The sequence below is a fragment of the Petaurus breviceps genome, unplaced genomic scaffold (assembly GCF_028583685.1).
Source record: "Petaurus breviceps papuanus isolate PSGF00001 unplaced genomic scaffold, PetGlider_PUasm1.0 90879, whole genome shotgun sequence".
Classification (NCBI taxonomy): domain Eukaryota; kingdom Metazoa; phylum Chordata; class Mammalia; order Diprotodontia; family Petauridae; genus Petaurus; species Petaurus breviceps.
In genome coordinates this window covers 1115862-1135024 of record NW_027187368.1, presented here as the reverse complement: position 1 = coordinate 1135024, position 19163 = coordinate 1115862, and the positions used below count along the sequence as shown (strand labels likewise).

Here is a 19163-nt window from a genome sequence, read left to right as displayed (position 1 = left end):
TTTTCAGCTCTAAATCCTATGAGTGTTCTAGATAGTGAGGGCTAAAGGAAGCCAGAAGGAAAGAAGGGTGAGACAGACAGAGGAAGCTTCATGAGCAAGGTCAGAGCTGAGTGGGACCTTGATGGATAGTAAGATAAGGAATGAGGAAGGCATTCTGAGATGAAGAAACAGCTTGAACAAAAGCAGGGTGGCGGGAAGAATATGATAAATTATGCAAGTAGAACCCTAGAGGTTCTTTCCTAGTCCAAATCCGGTTCAAAGCTGCCTCCGTCCAAGACAGCCCCGGATCCTGATGCCTCACTTAGCACTGTCTCCCCTGTCCCTTTTCTTCTCCAAATCATCCCCTCTCCTCTCAGAGACTAATGTTTTGTTCAACACTGCTCGCTAAGTACACAACGTGCCAGTTATAGTGCTGGGCCTTGAATACATGAAGAGAAAAACTAAACAAGGAGACATCCTTGTGTGGGGTAAGGAAGAATAAGCTGGGAGTCAGGAGCCCAAGACTATCATCTTTTCTCCATCACTAACTCCTTTTGTGATTTAGAGCAAGTCACTTATATGTAGCAGTCTTCCCCATATCAAAAGAGATTTGTTGAATAGAAAGTTGATCTTAGGACCAGAAGACCTGGGTTCAAATCCCATATCAGACAGAGACTAGTTGAGTGACCCTGGGCAAGCACTTTTCAGGGCTGGAGGCAACTCTCAACCTAAAGTTGCAGAGAAAGTGCCAACTTGCATTGGCAGAGGGAACCCCCTCACCCAAAAGTTCTTTAGACTAATGAAATCACAGGTTCAGTCCCTATCATTATGTTTCCATGAGATGCCTCACTGAATCATTGTAAGCATCAAGGGAAATAATAGGTTTCAAGCATTTTAGAAACTATAAAATGCGATATAAATGTCAGCAGCCATAAATAACTGCAAGGCTTTGAGGAAAGGTTCACTGATTGTAAGTGTACGATAAAAACATATGGGTTGGTTGACTGATTAATCTAGACATATTATCACCTTAGAATTTTACCTCTTGACTTTCACCCCACAATAAATCCAATCCAAATTCTAATTAGAACAGCTTCTAGTCTGCCTGTCCTATGAAACCTAAGATTGCCTCCATCAGCAGCTCAAAATTTCTATAGTGCATTAATATTAAAGTCATTTCCTTAAATATCCCCAACAAAGTACACATATTAAATATGACTATCCCGAATTTATAGATGAGGAAATTAAGATGCAAAGAAGTTGTGACTTGTTTAAGGTCACACAGCTAGTAAACATTGACGACTAGATTTGAACCCAGGACTCCAGAATCCAAGTACTATTTCTATCATTTCACCTAATAAATGGTAGTTTATTGATTGCTTCAGCAAGTCATCTCCCACCCAACCCAATGAACCCTAACATCTGTAAAATGGGGGTATTGTTATTTGTATCTATCTCCCACCCTGGGATATTGTCAGGAAATACTTTGCCAACTGTTAAGTGCTATAGAAATGAGAATCATCATATAATTACTATTCCTATCACCTCTACTCACATCAGACAATCACAGAATTGTCAAGTTAGAAGTAACCTCGGAGACCATTCAGCTCATACCCCAAAGGAACCCCAATTATAATATAACTGACAAGTGGTCATATAACCTCTATTTGAAAACCTCCAAGGAAGAGGAACCAATAACATCTGAAGGAAGCCAATTTCACTTTTGCTTTTAGCTTCAGTTGTAGGACATTTCTTTTCAATAACCACAGATTTTAAAATTGTTTTCAGTGCTACAAGAATGAAAAATCAGACCTGATGCTCAGCTGGCTCATTCATCTCTTAGCAACCACTTTTATTATGAGAATTTTCTAGCTAGAAATATCTAAGATTTAGGATAATATTTCCTGAAGTTTAAAAAAAGTTTTTTGGGGTTTTTTTTTATTAAAAAGAGATTGGTAGGGGCGGCTAGGTGGCACAATGAATAGAGCACTGGCCCTGGAGTCAGGAGGATCTGAGTTCAAATTTGACCTCAGATACTTAACACAAAAACTAGCTGTGTGACCTTGGGCAAGTCACTTAACCCCAATTGCCCTCCAAAAAGCGAGAGAGAGAGAGAGAGAGAGAGAGAGATTGGTCTGAGTGAGTTAGTAGTATCTCTCAGCTTGCCTTTTTTATTTTTAATATAAATTTTATTAATTTATTTTGCTTTTACAACACCCGTATTTCCTCAAATTCTACTTTTGCCAGTTCTAGTTATTCAGTAGTTTTTCTCTACATCAAATTAAATTTCCCTTTTTTTTCAAATTCCACCTAAAGTTCCTTGTTCTACCCTCAGGAAACAAAAAGAAACAAAGCAAATCCTTCCTCCACATGACAGTTAAAATATTTGAACACAGTTCTAATGCCCCACCCACCCCCCTAAAATCGTAAACATCCCTGCTTCCTTAAATAGATACCCATATGACACGGTATCAGGGCTCATCACCATTCCAGGTGCCCTCCTTGGATACTCTCCAGATTTTCAATGTACTTCCCAAAATGTGGTGGCAGAGCTAAACAAAAGACTCCAGTTTTGCTCTGACCAGAGCAAAATATGAAGGGACTGTCTCTAAGAGTTCATTGCTGGAAGCTTTTCTCTAATGACTCATAGTGGTAACACACTTATGAAGGCAGAATAAGCTCTGGCAGGGCTTACTAAATTGGAGAGCCATTGAGTATGGGCCTGGTGGTGTCCATCATATAATAACTTTGCTAAGTATAATGAGACTCTTTTCCAATATAATTGATAGTATAGTGAAAGATTATTGGACTTCGAGACAGGAGAAATGACTTCAAATCCCACCTCTGATGTTTACTAACTATATGAACATAGTTAAGTCACTTCTCTCTGAACCTTCATCTCTTCATCTATAAACCTGAGATAGAAAAACCTGTACAAGCTGCCACACAGAGTTACTATGAGGAAAGTTCTTTGTAAATCTCAATGGCTCTCACCAATCAGTGCAGAGCCAGCTCCTGAAGGCCCTTCCAATTCTAGATCTATAGTATGATGTTAGAAGAGCTGTGGCATATCATGCACACATTGGTGGTATGGTGACTCAGTCTAGCCATTCTGAAAAATAATTTGAAGTTATGTAAGAAAAGTAAGTTACACATATCCCTCTCTTACACAGCAAAATTGCAAAGGAGGCCAGTGATAGAAAGGTCTTATACACAGCAATTTATTCCTAGCAGCACTCTTTTTTGTAATAAAATCTGGAAATAATATAGACACATAAATTAAAAATAAACACATTGTTATAAGTGGATGTAATGGAGTATTATTATAGCATAAGGGGTGACTAAAGTGAGAAATTCAGAGAAACCTGAGAAGACACATAGAAATTGGTATGTAATGAAGAAAGGAAAATTAGGAAAACGATATATATAAAATAGCAATGAATACAATAGTATGAATGAAGACAATACTAAATGACAAAAGAACTCAAGATCAATATCAAGGAATATTACTTACAGATGACTGATGTTGAGATTCACCACCTTCTCAGTAGACAGGTGTTGAACAGCCTATTTAGAGTGTTATATATTTTTCCCAGTTGAAATCTCTGTATTAGGCAGTTTTGCTGCTTTCTATTATAAGGGAGAGTACTACTGGGAGATTGTAGTTCAATTGTTTTCAGTCATTTTCAATTCAACCCTTAACAACCCCATTTGGGGTTTTCTTGGCAAAGGATATAGAAGTGGTTTGCCATCTTCTTCAGCTCATTTTACAGATGAGGAAACTGAGGCAAATAGAGTTAAGTTATTTGTCCAGGGCCACACAGCTATTAAGTATCTGAGGTCAGATTTGAACTCAGGAAGATGAATCTTCCTAACTCCAGGCCTGACACTCTATTACACCACCTAACTGAGAAGTAAATGCAGTATAAAATCAAAATGCACAAAATGAACCATTAACAACAATAAAGTCACAGCTCTTTTGATGTATTAAAATGCAAAGAAATGAAAATAGCACTGGACTTAGAATCAGAAAGACCTGCCTTTGAGTTCTAGCTCTCAATTTGAACTTGGGCAAGTTGATTCCCCTATTTGGAACTCAGTTTCCTTTCCTAAATCATGATGAGATTGATTCAGTTGATACCTAAGATACTTGTCATTTCTAATATTCTGTGAATCTAATTCTGTGTAGTATTACTATCTTGTTACCATATTGGGCTAGTCCATTCTTCCATCTCCTTCCATTAAATTAAAAAAAGCATTTAAGTGCCTATTGTGGGTAAGGCACTACAGATAGAAAAACAAAACTAAAAGTCCCTGCCTTACAGAATTTACATCCCATTGGAGGAGGATACAAAAGGCGGATGTATAAATATATACTTGATTATTTTAGGAGGAAGAAAGCATTAACAGCTTCTCAGAGGAGATGGTGTCTGAGTCTCAAGACATGAAGGAAGCTAAGTAGAAGAGGTGAGGAAGGAGTATATTCTAGGAATTGGGATGTACAAAGGTGAACAGGCAGGAGATGGGCTACTAGGTTCTAGAAACAATACGTTGGCAAATTGGGTTAAAATGTAAGTCATAGGAAGGTGAATAATATGAAATTAGTCTGGAAAGATAAGTTGAAGTCAAAATATGAAGGTCCCAAAATGTCAAACAGGAATTTGTCTTTTATCCCAGAAGTATTAAGAAGCCATTGAAGATCCTTGAGTAGTGGTCTGACATGGTCAGACTTGTGTTTCTAGAAGATTATTTTGGGGCAGGTAGGTGGTACAGTGAATAGAGCACTGGCTCTGGAGTCAGGAAGACCTGAATTCAAATTTGGCCCCAGACATTTAACACTTACTAGCCATGTGACCTTGGGCAAGTCAATTAACCCTGATTGCCCTGCATTACCCCCTCCAAAAAGACAAAAAGAAGAAGATTATTTTGACAGTTCCATGGGAGTTAGGTTGGAGAGAGGATAGATTGGAAGCAGGAATTCCATTAGGATTATAATGCAATAGTCCAAGTGAGGGATAATAAAGGCCTGAGCTAGAGTGGTGGTTATATGATTATAGAAAAGTAGATAAATCTGGGGATTATTTTGGATGTGCAACCTAAAAGACTTAGCAATGGACGGATATGGGGGTTGAGAACGAAGGGGAAGAAACAGAAATAGGGAAGTTAAGAAGAACAGATTTAGTGGGGAAAATGATGAGTTTGGGATGTTTATAGGATGCCCAAGTGGACATGCTGAGAAGGCAGCCAGTGGTGCAAGACGGGAGCCCAGGATGGAAACAAGGGTTGGACATATAGATTTAGGAGTCTTTCATAGAAATATGATCATTAAAATAATAGGAATTTTTAAGAGCACATGAACTGGGAGAGAGAAAAAATATATATATATATAAACATTGATATATATCCATAGTATCCATAGAAATATGGATATATTCTATTATATATATACGTGTGTGTGTGTGTACACACACATATATACACCAATTCATACATACATAGACACATTCCCAGTACCTAGAACAATGTACCCAATAAATTATCGTTGATTGATTGGTTAAACAGGCAGAGTATAAGCATAATTATCCCCATTTGATAAATAAAAAAATCACTTCTAAGAAGTTGTTACTTGCACAAGTTTATACAGATAGAGCCAGGATTTGAACTCAGGTTTTCTGATGCCACATTCATAGTTCTTTCCACTGAATCATAGCTGGTTCAGTGACATCACAATCAGTGTAATCATTCAGTCTCTGCTTAAATACTTATATTTTCATAGAGTTCATTACCAAACAAGGCAGATGATACTATTTTTCAGACAACTCTAATTGGTTTAGAGTTGGTTGGGTTTTTTTTTGCCAAAATCTGAATCCCTGTAACTTTATCATTCCTCTTATGATGAAAATACTTCAGGTATTAGATGGCAGACATCATTTCTAACTCTTCTTTTTCTCTTACTACTCCATGTTAACTTTTTAACTGCTTGATGGGCTTTGGGAATGCATATATTGTCATAGAATCCCTGAGTTGGAAGTGACCTCAGAGCATCTCCACAGTGTCTCTGACAAGTAGTTATTCATTCTCTGCTTGAAGGCTCCCTAATCATGAAGAACTTACTAGTTTCTGAGGCAGCCTATTTCACTTTTAGATAGCTAATTGTTAGGACATTCTTTCTTATACAGAATAAAAAAAAAACCTGTCTCTCTGCAAATTCCTTACATTATTACAACTCTCATTTGTGTCTAGACAGGCTGAAGCTCGGGACTGAAGAAGACAGGGATCAGCAAAGAGCTTGGCAGCAGTTCTTTTCCCTGCTCCCAGGGCTGGTCACTCTAAGAGGAAAGAGTTACACATAACTCAAAGACTCAGGAGGCCCATGGGCCTGGGAGGAAGCTGAGGAATCTGTCTCAGTGGCCTGACAATCAACTGAATCAACAAAATACAAAAATCCCAAAGTTGGATCATCCTCTCCAATTTCCCCAGTCCTGCCCTCTCTGTCTCTGCTGCTATTTGGACTGGTCACTAGTCTTCAATCAACACCCTGCTATGAATTTCCTATTATCCATGAGAGAGATGAAGCAAAGACAGTGCACTGAGTGATGGTGTCTCGCTAGGTAAGGAGAGATTGATGGGGATGGGTGAGACTCACCAAAAAACATTTACAGAGCCTCCTTCTCCTTCTCTCTTAGAGTCAATCCCATCTTGGCTATTAAGATTATTGGTGAGGAGGCACTCATTCCATAATCCACAAATTCCATCAAGGTCCAATTGGAATAGAAGGAAGAAAAGAAACAAGCATTTACTAAAACCCTGCTATGTCCCAGGTACTGTGCAAAGCATTCACAAATAGTATCCTATCTGGTCTTCACAACAACTCGTGGAGGTAGGTGCTATTATTATTTCCCTTTCCAGTTGAGGAACATCGATATTAGGTGACTCTTGCCCAGAGATACATGGTTGCTAAGTGTCTGAGGTCGTATTCGAATTCAGGTTTTCCTGTCTCCAGGTCCAGCATGCTATACACAATTACTTTAATAGGTAAAGATCAAGATAGGTAACATCCCAAATGCAACCCTGCTCTGAAAGGAGAGCAGGAGAATAAGGCCCAGGACCATATTCTCCAAAAAAAATATGCTCATTTAGTTTGAGGCTCGTTCTTCGCTGACATTTCATCAAGGAATAACTTCACCCCAGTCACAAGCAGGGTTCCTAACTATGGTGGACCTTTTCCTCACCAGTTCTGATCTCTGTAGGGGTTCTTGGAATGAATGAATGATGAATAAACAGATGGATTAATTAATTAAAAGGAATTAACTAAATAACTACTCTAGGCACACTTTCCTCAAAAGGCCTCACACCACATTGCTACAAAGGAAGTCTGACCTATTAACAAAGGTCCTGAAACCCATACAAACTTTTTTTAAAAGAAATGTAAATGTAAAATTTTGGATTTCTAAAATGGAGGATTGATTTTGATTACTTTTCTGTGATAACCTATGTGCTAGTTTTCAATAAATGGGGAACTTAAGTTTAACAGTTATCCTGTGTTACTGTTGTAGTATAGATCTCTTCCTTCCATATACTGTCACTGTAGCTATTGTATTGATTCCCACTGACAGATAACCTTTCTGGTTCACAGTAGGATCTCATTTTTCAGATGTATATATTGGTGACAAATTAGTTCAGAAGAACTATAAGCTATAATAAATATCTGATTCTAAAAAAAAAGAAAAAAGTACATTATGATAGCATGGTCAACCTCTCTAAAGTCCTACTTTTCTTCCAAAGCCTCATTATTCAAAGAAGTGACCCTTGGTTCTAAATGTCTATACCAAAATGGTGAAGGTTCTCACAAGTCAGGTTGAAATGGACTCACGTGTGAGCCTGAAAGAGGATATATTAAATGACTACTCTCTAAGGGCCAGCCTAGTTAAAATCAGAGTGGGAGACCCTGGGTGACTGCAAAATGGATATTTTTGCATCATAACAGCTCTCAAAGGCCATCTACTAAGGCATAGAAATGTTATAAACAGCACAGAAGGAGACACAACCCATACCAACAAACTGCCAAGATCAGAACCAAAGAGAAAAGCTTTCCCTTTATGAACTACATAGGCTTGAAGTACGTCACAGTTAGGGTAGAGGAAACTGAGATTCAGAAAGACAGGATGGGGAGGCCATGTGGCAGTCTGAATAGAGGGTAATCTTTGATGTCAGGAAAACCTTGATGTCAGGAAAAAACTTGACAGGGTTCAAGTACTTCCACTGACACAGGCTGGCTAAGTGAACAAGACACAACCTCTCAGGGCTCTGTAATGGGAATGCAAATTTTAAAGATCTTCCCTGCCCCTAGGCTAAAGTGCACCTGGAGCCTGGGGTGGGAGGCTTGTTTTTCAGTAGATACTTTTTGATTGTCCAGTGGGTCCAAAAGGTTGTTACATTCTCTGAGCCAGGAGAAGTCTATATAAGCCCTGATGTGAGGCTTTGTTTGGGGGCTCACTTTGAGAAGTGTTCTGTGATTTGATATGGATTCTGGGAAGCCATTGTCCGGGGCCCCCCTGGCTTTGAAAAACCCAGATGTTGATTGGGTATGGATGTAATGGCTGAACAGTTTGGAAAGCTGTCTACTTGATCTGTTTCTGTCTTGATAATTCTGCCTGTATACTTTGAAGTTCGGGGTGCTGACCTTTTTCCCCTGAACAAGGTAAACGATATATGTCTGACTGATTAAAGTAAGCTTGTTAACCCATTTTGAGTTGCTTTCCTTTAACAAAGCAGATCCAAGAACCTGTGTTGGCAGCAACCCTGAGGACGCTTGGGGTCCTTGCTGCTACAGGCTCTAGGCAACTCTCTATGATCATAAGTTGCAAAATATCTTGCATTTATATAATATTTCAATTTTTGCAAAGTAATTTATACATGTTGTCTCATTTGATCCTTATAACAACTTTGAAAGGTAAGAGGTATTATTATCCCCACTTTACAGAAGAGGAAACTGAGGCTGAGGTTAAATTACTTGCCCAAGGTCACACAGCTAGTAAGTATCTGAGGCAGGATTTGAATTCAAGACTTCTTAATGCTCAGTCCAGGACTCTGTCCACTTCTCCACCTAACTTTCCAATAGAAGTCAATGTGCATTGAGAGAGGAAGTTTCTTTCCTGGGGAGTAATTGACACCTATGAAATTGCAGGTCAGGATGTAAATAAAGGCAGCGGTACACAACAGAAAATAAAAACTGGACTTAAAATCAGTGGCCTAGGTCAAAGTTTTGACTCAGACAGAAACTATTTCTATGATGGGAACATGATTTTTATTTTGAAGTGTCAATTTCTTCATCTGTCAAAAGAGAAAGTTAATAATTGCATGTTGGTGCTATGAAGAAAGCATGTTATAAATCATGAAGCACTATGGAAACTTTTGTCTGTCTTTGAGCCCATAAGTATAAGGAACCCCCAGTGGAAACCCCCCCCCCCGCTAACACAGAGCAGCAACTGTTCTGAAACTTAGAGTTTTAGAACGTTTCCCCGGAAGCAGATAGATTAAGTGACTTGACCAAGGTCACATGGTCAGCATCTATCAGAGGGAATCCAAGTGATCCTGACTCTGTGGCCAACTTTCTATTCATGACAATAAACTGCTTCTATTTTGGAAAAATATAGACATCATTATTATTAGAATTAACACCCTGGGAATTTTGCATTTCTTTAAAGACTAGATCCCACTAAGTTCACATAGTGATACAGTACTCTATTTCCACAGTGACCACTCCAGAGACTGGAATGGCAGATGGAGGTCTTACTATCATCTGTTGCTTTCTCTGTTTTAGCCAGACTCCCTTCCAATGAGTCTTTTTCAGGAAATGTGAAAGGGAAATACGACTGGCATCTCTGAATTCCTCCTCCTGGGACTCTCTGAGCAGCCAGATCATCAGCTTATCCTCTTTGGGATGTTCTTGGCCATGTACCTGGTCACCATGCTGGGGAACCTGCTCATAATACTGGCCATTACCTCCAACTCCCACCTCCACTCCCCAATGTACTTCTTCCTGGCCAATGTCTGCTTCATTGATATCTGTTTTACTTCCACCACTGTCCCCAAGATGCTGATGAACATCTGGGCCCAGCATCAGACCATCTCCTATGCCTAGTGCCTCACTCAGATGTATTTCTTCATGGCCTTTGCTCTTCTGGATGACTTTCTCCTTGCTGCCATGGCTTATGACCGCTATGTGGCCATTTTCCTCCCTCTCCACTACACCACAGTCATGAGCCCTGCACAGTGTGTTGTAAGGGTTATGGGATTTAAAGATCTTCTATGCCCCATTGGACTTGCCGATGTAGCAGGAAGGGGCGGAGCAAGAGGAAGCAGAAGCCAAGGTAGAGTTCCTGTGGTGGCTAGCAGTGGTGGAGACAGTGGCAGCAGCAGCAGAGGCAGTGGTAGTGGAAGCGCGAACCCCTTTTTGAGTCAGCCAGAATTTCTGCTAAGGACTCCTGCTGATGACTGCCAGGGGCCGGAGCTGCTGGGAGCACGCTTCCTGGATGCTGGGTGGTTGCTGTGAGTGGGGAGAGGAGGACCTTTGCCTGAGGTAGCCTGTTCTGTTTTAAAGTCTTGAGAATGTGGGTGCTTTCTACTTTATCTGCCTGTTCCAATTTCATAACTACTTTCTGGTTTGGGGACTCAGTCTTTTGGTGTTTTAATAAATGTTCTAGCTTATTCCCCCATATAGAAAGCCTGATATATTTTGTGATGGATAACCCCCTCAGCATATTTACAATTTCCATAGGCATTGTGACTATTGCATTGCTGATACATGTGTCCTGCTGGCAACTGTGTCCTGGCTCTGCTCCCAGCTCATTGCCCTCTCTCTCTCTTCATGGCTCAGTTCTCCTTTTGTGGATCCCATGTGATCCCCCACTTCTTCTGTGACCTCCTACACCTCCTCAAGCTTTCCTGTTTATACACTAGCATCTTTCAGGTGGTGATGTTCATTGATGCTGCCCTGGCTGGTTTCATCCCATTCACTTGCACTTTATTCTCCTATATCCACATTATCTTCACTATTTTCAGGGTCCCTTCTGCTGATGGGAAACACAAAGTCTTCTCCACCTGTGTCTCCCACATCTCAGCAGTCATTCTCTTCTATGGGACTCTCATTCTGGTGTATTTACAGCCTTCATCTTCCTACTCAGCAGACACAGGGATCATCGTATCTATGATGTACACAGTGTGACCCCCATGCTGAACCCTTTCATCTACAGCCTGAGGAATAAAGACATAAAGAGAGCCCTAAGGAAGCTTTTTAGCAAGGGAATGGTTCCCTCTTGGTGATATACCAAAGCCCTTAGCAGAAACCCAGGGACCATTATGACACCATTCACTCCCCATACCTTCATCTCCTGATCATCCAGAATGACAAATTCATCTGTTGGTCTGACCTTCCTATGGTCCATTCTTTTTTTTTTTTTGCTTTTTGGAGGGCAATTGGGGTTAAGTTACTTGCCCAAGGTCATACAGCTAGTTTTTGTGTTAAGTGTCTGAGACCGGATTTCAACTCAGGTCCTCCTGACTCCAGGGCCAGTGTCCTATACACTGTGCCACCTAGCCTCCCCTCTATGGTCCATTCTTGTGAGACATGTTTCAGATGCCCACTTCCTATACCTTCCCTGATGACCAAGACATCAGGTGACCCAACCACAAGACAACAACAACCAGAACCAAACTTCACAGTGATGGTACTTCAGGAAAGACTCTTTTCTTGGGGCGGCCAGGTAGCACAGCGAGTAACAGCACTGGCCCCAGAGTTGGGATGACCTGGGATCGAATCCGGGCTCAGATACTTAGCACAACACCCAGAAATAACTGGCTGTGTAACCTTGAGCAAGTTACTTAACCCCAGTGGCTTTAAAAAAAAAAGACTCTTTTCTTCTCTAGGATGAATTACTTTCTTTCCCCTTCCAATAATAATCAAATCTGAGGGTAAGTAGGGATTCCATGCATGCTGAAAGGACAAAATTTGGTCACATTTCTAGTACTGTGCTGATAGACTGATTGACAGTGAACTGTTCCCTTAAGGGAAGTATGAGACCACACCAAAAGATGGAAAAGACATTTTCATTGATTCAGTATATAGCAGAATGGTCTGTGAGAAGCAAAAAAAAAAAAATTCAAAAGAGACGAATGTTGTGACACATAGGTGATAAATAACAGATAATGTACAAAGCCACCATTAATCAGACTTAGGATAAAAAGTGTCATTTGAAATCCTCAAAGTCTGTTCCTTGACAAAAGTTGTTTTTGTTTATTTGTTTAATAGTGAAGGGGGGACTCTATACATTGGTTCTTGAACCCCAAAATAGCAGTGTGAAAAGGAGGGTGAGAGGAGTTACAAAGAAACATAAAAAGAAGCTACAGGTACCCAAAACAATTTTTTCTAACTTAACAGTTTGGATCAAAGCTAACCCAATATCTGGATGAAGCAGGAAGATGGGAGTAGCATAAAGTAAAACTTAACTGCAATTATCTATTCCAAGGTTCAAAGTCAGAGCATTTCTATAGAAAGGCTTCTCTCCCTACACAATCTGCTTTGCTTCCACTGAGGACCTAGGCATGCCCAAGCTGAAGGTACCCTTAGTCTTCAGAACATGATAACTGGCCTGAGTTCATGTATATAGTTAACCTAGTAAGAAGAAGGGCTGTCTGTCTAGAGCAAGGGATCTTAATCACTTTTTTATGCACCTTTTTGGCAGTCAACTGAAACTTATGGGCCCCTCCTTAGAATAATGTCTTTAAATACACTAAAATTCAAAAGACTAAGGAAATTCGTTACAGTTATCAAAGTGTTTCTTAATAAAAACAGGCATCTGCTTAAAAGATGGACTTTCAAAGAAACAGGAGTCAGTTTAGCCTGGAGAGGAAAATAACTTGTGGAGTATATGATATCTGTCTCCAAATACCTGAAGGGCTGTCATGTGAAAGTTGGACAGAACGAGGAACAAGGGTAGAATTTAGCTCAATGTAAGGTAAAATTTGCTTTGGGAGCAGACTGGACTAGATCACTTATCAACAAGAAGCAAAATGGTATAAGAAAAAGAGCTTTGTGGGGGCGGCCAGGTGGCTCAGCAAGTAAGGGCACCAGCCCCAGTGTGGGGATGACCTGGGGATCGAATCCAGGCTCAGATACTTAGCACCACACCCAGAAATAACTGACCGTGTAACCTTGAGCAAGTTACTTAACCTCAATTGCTTTAAAAAAAAACAGAGAGAAAAAGAAAAAGAGCTTTGGCTTTGGTGTCCTGGGTTCAAATTCCACCTCTGATTCTGTACGACCCTAAGAAAGGTTATGTTTAATTAGGAATCACAAGAAAGTAGAGGAGAGTGCATAATAATCTTTACTTATCATGCATATTGTACTTTAAAATGATGGCAGTTGTTTTAAACTAAACAAAAGGTTTTCATCTTGAAAGAATTCTTTTTATCTCAATGTGTTGATAGGAGACTTTCAAATGATCTGAATATTTTATTATTTATAGAAAAATGCATCTGTTTCTCCTGACGTGTTTTTATATAGTAATAAAAATTATTTTTGAATCTTTAAAAAAAGACTGAAAAATAAAAGAAAATGTAAGGTATATTAATACAAGAACATAGGATCTCTACATAATCAAAATGTATTGATCTCAAATACAGGATGGATAGAGACAACTTAAGGGTCATAGGTATTCCAGAAGAATATAATAAGCCAAAAACAAAACACAGCTGAACCTAAGCATCAATTTTTTTAAAAAGGTAGATGTTCAATAAAAGAGTCACTTGAGGCATTCATTTTTTAAATGGCCAGATTATTTGCTTTGAAAATACACCAACAAAAGAAACACAAGAAAGAGAAACAAACACAGAAACCAAGGAAGGCAGAAATAAGGGTATAAATTACCCAAGAACAAAAGGTAGAAAAACCTAAAAAAAGAAAGACACCTATGAAGTTAAAAATATCATTGCTGGCATTGTAATTATCTTCATCAACAACAACATAAGAACAAGGGGGCCATAAAGAGATTTCTTTCTAAAAGTACATAAGGAAACAAGGGTGAAGGTAGAAATAAAAAAAGAAGTGATGGGGGGTGGAGCCAAGATTCACTAAAACATAGAATCAGTCAAATTGAAGCTCAGGTCTCTATTATGCTCCAAGAGTCAATCAAACGAAACATGAAGATTGAAAAATTGGAAAAAACTGTAAAATATCTCACTGGAAAAATAACTAACCTAGAGTACAGATCCAGGAGAGATAACTTAATAGTTATTGTTCTACTGGAAAGCCATGATGAAAAAAGCAGCCTGGACAACATCCTCCAAGAGATTGTCAAAGAAAACTGTCCTAAAGTCCTGGAATCAGAAGATAAAATAGTTATTGAAAGAATTCACCGGACCCCCCCTGAAAAAGATCCCAAATTGAAAAATCCAAGAAATATAGTAGCCAAATTCCAGAATTACAAGATTAAGGAAAAAATACTGTAAGCAGCCAAAAAGAAACAATTCAAATATCGTGGAACTACAGTAAGGATCACACAGGACCTAGCAGCTTCTACATTAAAAGATTGGAGGGATTGGAATTTGATATTTCATAGGGCAGAGCTAGGACTGCAACCCAGGATTAACTACCCAGAAAAACTGAGCATAATCTTTCAGGCAAGGAGATGGCCATTTAATGAAATAAGGGACTTCCAGACTTTCCTGATGAAAAATCCAGAGCTCAATGGAAAATTTGATCTCTAAGTACTAGACTCAAGAAAGACATAAAAAGGTAAACAAGGAAAACACACTCACACATACGCACATGCACATACGTACACCCATGCACACATGCACATAACTTGGGATGCAATAAGAGCAAAATATTCACATCGCTATATGAGAAGCTGATAACTGTCAATACCGAAATGTATATGATTATCATGACACTTAAAAGGGTTATACGTAGATAGAGGATGTTGGTATAAATGAACTAACCTGATGATAAAAAAAAAAACTTATAAAGGGGGTCAAAGGGAATGCAATGGGATAAAAGGAAAGGATGAGACAGAAAAAGGTAAATTATGCCATATGAACAGGCATAAAAACACACTATAGTAGAGGGGAAGGAAAGAGGGAGAGGAACATCATTTGAACATTATTCTTTCTGGTTCTGGTTCAAAGAGGGATCAACATAATCAGTTAAGTTTGAGATTCTAATGTGAAAAGACACAAAAACTCATTAAATAGAGGGAAAGGATGGAGGGAGAGGAGCACTGTATGAAATTTACTCTCATTGGTCTGGGGTCAAAGGGGGAATAACATACTCTTATAAGTATAAAAATCTGTGTCCTATAGGCAGTAGGAGGGCAAGGGAGGGATAAAAAGGGGGTGATTAGAGGCAAGGGAAATAGTAGAAGGGGAGAGGGTAGGTAAAGAAGGGGGGGGGGGTACCAGGAGGGAACACTGAGGGAGGTGGTAGTCAAAAAGAAAACCCTCAAGGAGGGGAAGGGAGAAGAAAGAAACAAAACCATAAGCAGGGGAGGGAATAGGATGGAGGAGAAGAGACAGATAGTCATCATTACTGTGAATGTGAATGGGACGAACTCTCCCATAAAATAGGTGGATAGCAAAATGGATTAAAAACCATAATCCTATAATATGCAAGATTTTCTACAAGAAACACATTTGAAACAAAGGGATACCCTCAGGGTAAAGGTAAAAGGATGGAGTAGAATATATTATGCCTCAGCTGAAGTAAAAAAAAAATCAGGGATAGCAATCCTTTTCTCAGAGCAAAAGCAAAAATAGATCTAATTAAAAGAGATTAGGAAGGAAACTATATCCTGCTAAAAGGCACCATTGAGAATGAAGCAATATCATTACTTAACATATATGTACCAAGTGGTATAGCATCCAAATTCCTAGAGGAGAAGTTAAAGGAATTAGAGGAAGAAATAGATAGCAAAACTATACTAGTGGGGGACCTTAATCTCCCCCTCTCTGAACTTGATAAATCTAAACTCAAAATAAACAAGAAAGAAGTTAAGGAGGTGAATAGAATTTTAGAGAGGCTAGATATGATATATCTCTGGAGAAAACTGAATGGGGATAAAAAAGGAATATACTTTCTTCTCAGCGGTTCATGACACATACTCAAAAATCAACCATGTTCTAGGACATAAAAACCTCACAATTCTGTGTAGAAAGGCAAAAATATTAAATGCATCCTTCTCAGATCATGATGCAATAAAAATTATATGCAATAAAGGGCCATGAAAGACAGACTAAAAACTGATTGGAAATTAAACAATTTAATCCTAAAGAATGAGTGGGTCAAACAAGAAATTATAGAAAGTAATTTCATTGAAGAGAATGATAATAATGAGACAACATACCAAAATTTGTGGGATGCATTAAAGGCAGTTCTTAGGGGAAATTTTATATCCCTGAGTGCATACATGAATAAATTAGAGAAAAGGGAGGTCAATGAATTGGGCATGCAATTAAAAAACCTAGAAAAAGAACAAATTCAAAATCCCCAATTAAATACTAAATTAGAAATACTGAAAACCAAAGGAGAGATTAATAAAACTGAAATTAAGAAAACTATTGAATTAATAAATAAAACTAAGAGCTAGTTTTATGAAAAAAACAATAAAATTGATAGACCCTTAGTCAATATGATAAAAAAAGAAAGAAGAAAACCAACTTATGAGTATCAAAAATGAAAAGGGTGAATCTACCTCCAATGAAGAGGAAAACAATAATTAGGAATTATTTTTCCCAGTTGTATGCACATAAATTTGACAATCTTAGTGAAATGGATGAATATTTACAAAAATACAAGTTGCCCAGATTAACTGCAGAAGAAGTAAATAACCCCGTCTCAGAAAAAGAAGTTGAATAAGCCATCAGTCAACTCCCTAGGAAAAAACTCCAGGGCCAGATGGATTTACTAGTGAATTCTATCAAACAGTTAAAGAACAATTGATTCCAATACTCTACAAACTATTCAGGAAAATTAGTGAAGGAGTCCTACCAAATTCTTTTTATAACACAAACATGGCACTGATACCTAAATCAGGAAGAGATAAAACAGAGAAAGAAAATTATAGACCAATTTCCCTCATGAATATAGATGCAAAAATTTTAAATAAAATATTAGCTAAAAGACTACAGCAACTTGTCTCAAGAATAATACACTTTGATCAGGTAGGATTTATTCCAGGAATGCAAGGATGCTTAATATTAGGAAAACCATCAGCATAATTGATCATATCAACAATAAAACTAGCAGAAACCACATGATTCAGTAATTATGCTTTATATTAAACTCACATCTTCCGGGTAAGCATTCCTCCACATACAAGGCCAACACTGCTCTGGACCTACCTAGGTTGTGACTATGAAATAATAAGGATTATCATAAGATTTAGGAGTCAGCCTTGTTAAAGACATATCTTATTCATTCTTCTTAATGTTTTTCTTGCTGTTAGCATTGCTTTAGAAATTTATTATAAAGTGTCATTTTTCATTTATTATAAAGTGTCAAATTTCAAAACAAAAAGAGCTTTCTCCAAGATGACCATGTGGGATGTGTAGTACAAGTATTATTATCCCCACTTTACAAACGAGATGACTGAGGCTTAAAGAGATGTGATTTATCCATATTTGTATAGCTATGAAATGTTGGCACCATAATTCAAAACTGGGTGTCCTGATTTCCTGTCTCCTTATCCCACCTTCAATCCTCGTTCCACTATATCTATATATTCTAAAGTCAGAAGACCAGAGAGTTTAATGGCCATTCTACCACTTAGTAGCTATATGACCTTGAGCAAGTCACATATGTCTGTCTTAATTTTCTCATCTATAAAACAGACATAATACAACTCTAATGGATTGATCAGAGGACTTTCCTAATCAACTTTTGAGGTTAAAGAGATGAAGCTGTGCTTGGGACTTTGCATCTCCATGTGAAAACTATTAAAATAATTTTTCAGTTTTATTTGACTTCTGGTGTTATGTTACATAATAAATACAGCTGCAATGGATTCTAAAACTATACAACTGGATAAATGCTACAAGAAAAAAAATAGAATTTCTATACTTATGATGAACCTGTATCCTTATCTTCAGACATCCCTGTCTCTATAATAAATAGACTAGATAAAGAAAACATTCCAAATCTTGATAAACTATGTAAACCATAGCACTAAAACGATACACATTGAAAGGAATAGGCTCAAATTTTGACCTATTTACAACCTTTTCATTTCTATTTTTGAGAAAGATTCTAGCCTGGACAAGAAACCATCATGGTACAACAAATCCTCTTCAAAAAATCCTCATCATATGGGAAGTAATGTTTGTTCTGCCAACTTGTTGAATTCTCTTGACTTTGGGATGGGTTTTGTTTGATTCCCTCTTATAGTTGGTTGGTTCTCAGCATTCACCGGACTGCAATACTACAACAAATATAACAGGACCTTTTAGCTATGCAGACAGAAAAACAAAGCAATACAAAGGAAGTTGTTTGACAAAATACTACTCTTAAAACAATTAGAGCAATATAAAGTAACTAGATTGGTATAATTAAATGGGTCCAAACTTACATAACCAAATGGGCCAAATTTTGTTTCAGACCTATAAGTAATCTCAGAAGCCATGTCCAACCCCCTCGTTTTACAAACGAGGAAACTGAGGCCAAGGGAGTATAAGTGACTCACCCAAGATCACACAACTAGCAAATATCAGGGGCAGAATTCAAACTCAGGTCTTCCTTACTCCAAGTCCAACAGCCTATCCACTATATAATTCATCCTAGAGGATGAATCAGTTGGCTTGAATTAGTCTTAAAAAAGGGTTGAGAGAGGAGTAAAGTTGCAGAGTTGACCCTTTTCTATTACAATGAGATCTGAAGAGAATTGAGTATAGGTCAGAGACCTGTGAATGGGCTTTTTTCCTTGGGGAATACTTAGATTTATACATGTTCTCAACCACAGTACCCCATAAGAGAGGAAGCACGTGGTCAAGTACTGGGAATTATTGAATCCCAGCCTCCTGGACAGAGGGTGGATTTCCTAGACAATATTGGGTTCTTGGGGTATTGAGAGAAAGGGAGGAGGTATTCATTAGCAATACTGGTATCAGAGTTGTTTCTCTAGAAATCCCAAATT

At 38.4% G+C, this 19163-nt stretch overlaps 1 pseudogene; it reads left to right on the top strand.

Moving 5' to 3' along the window:
* Positions 1 to 9835: 9835 nt before the first annotated feature.
* On the top strand, positions 9836 to 11304 carry LOC138150501 (olfactory receptor 1E16-like; annotated as a pseudogene).
* Positions 11305 to 19163: the final 7859 nt, after the last annotated feature.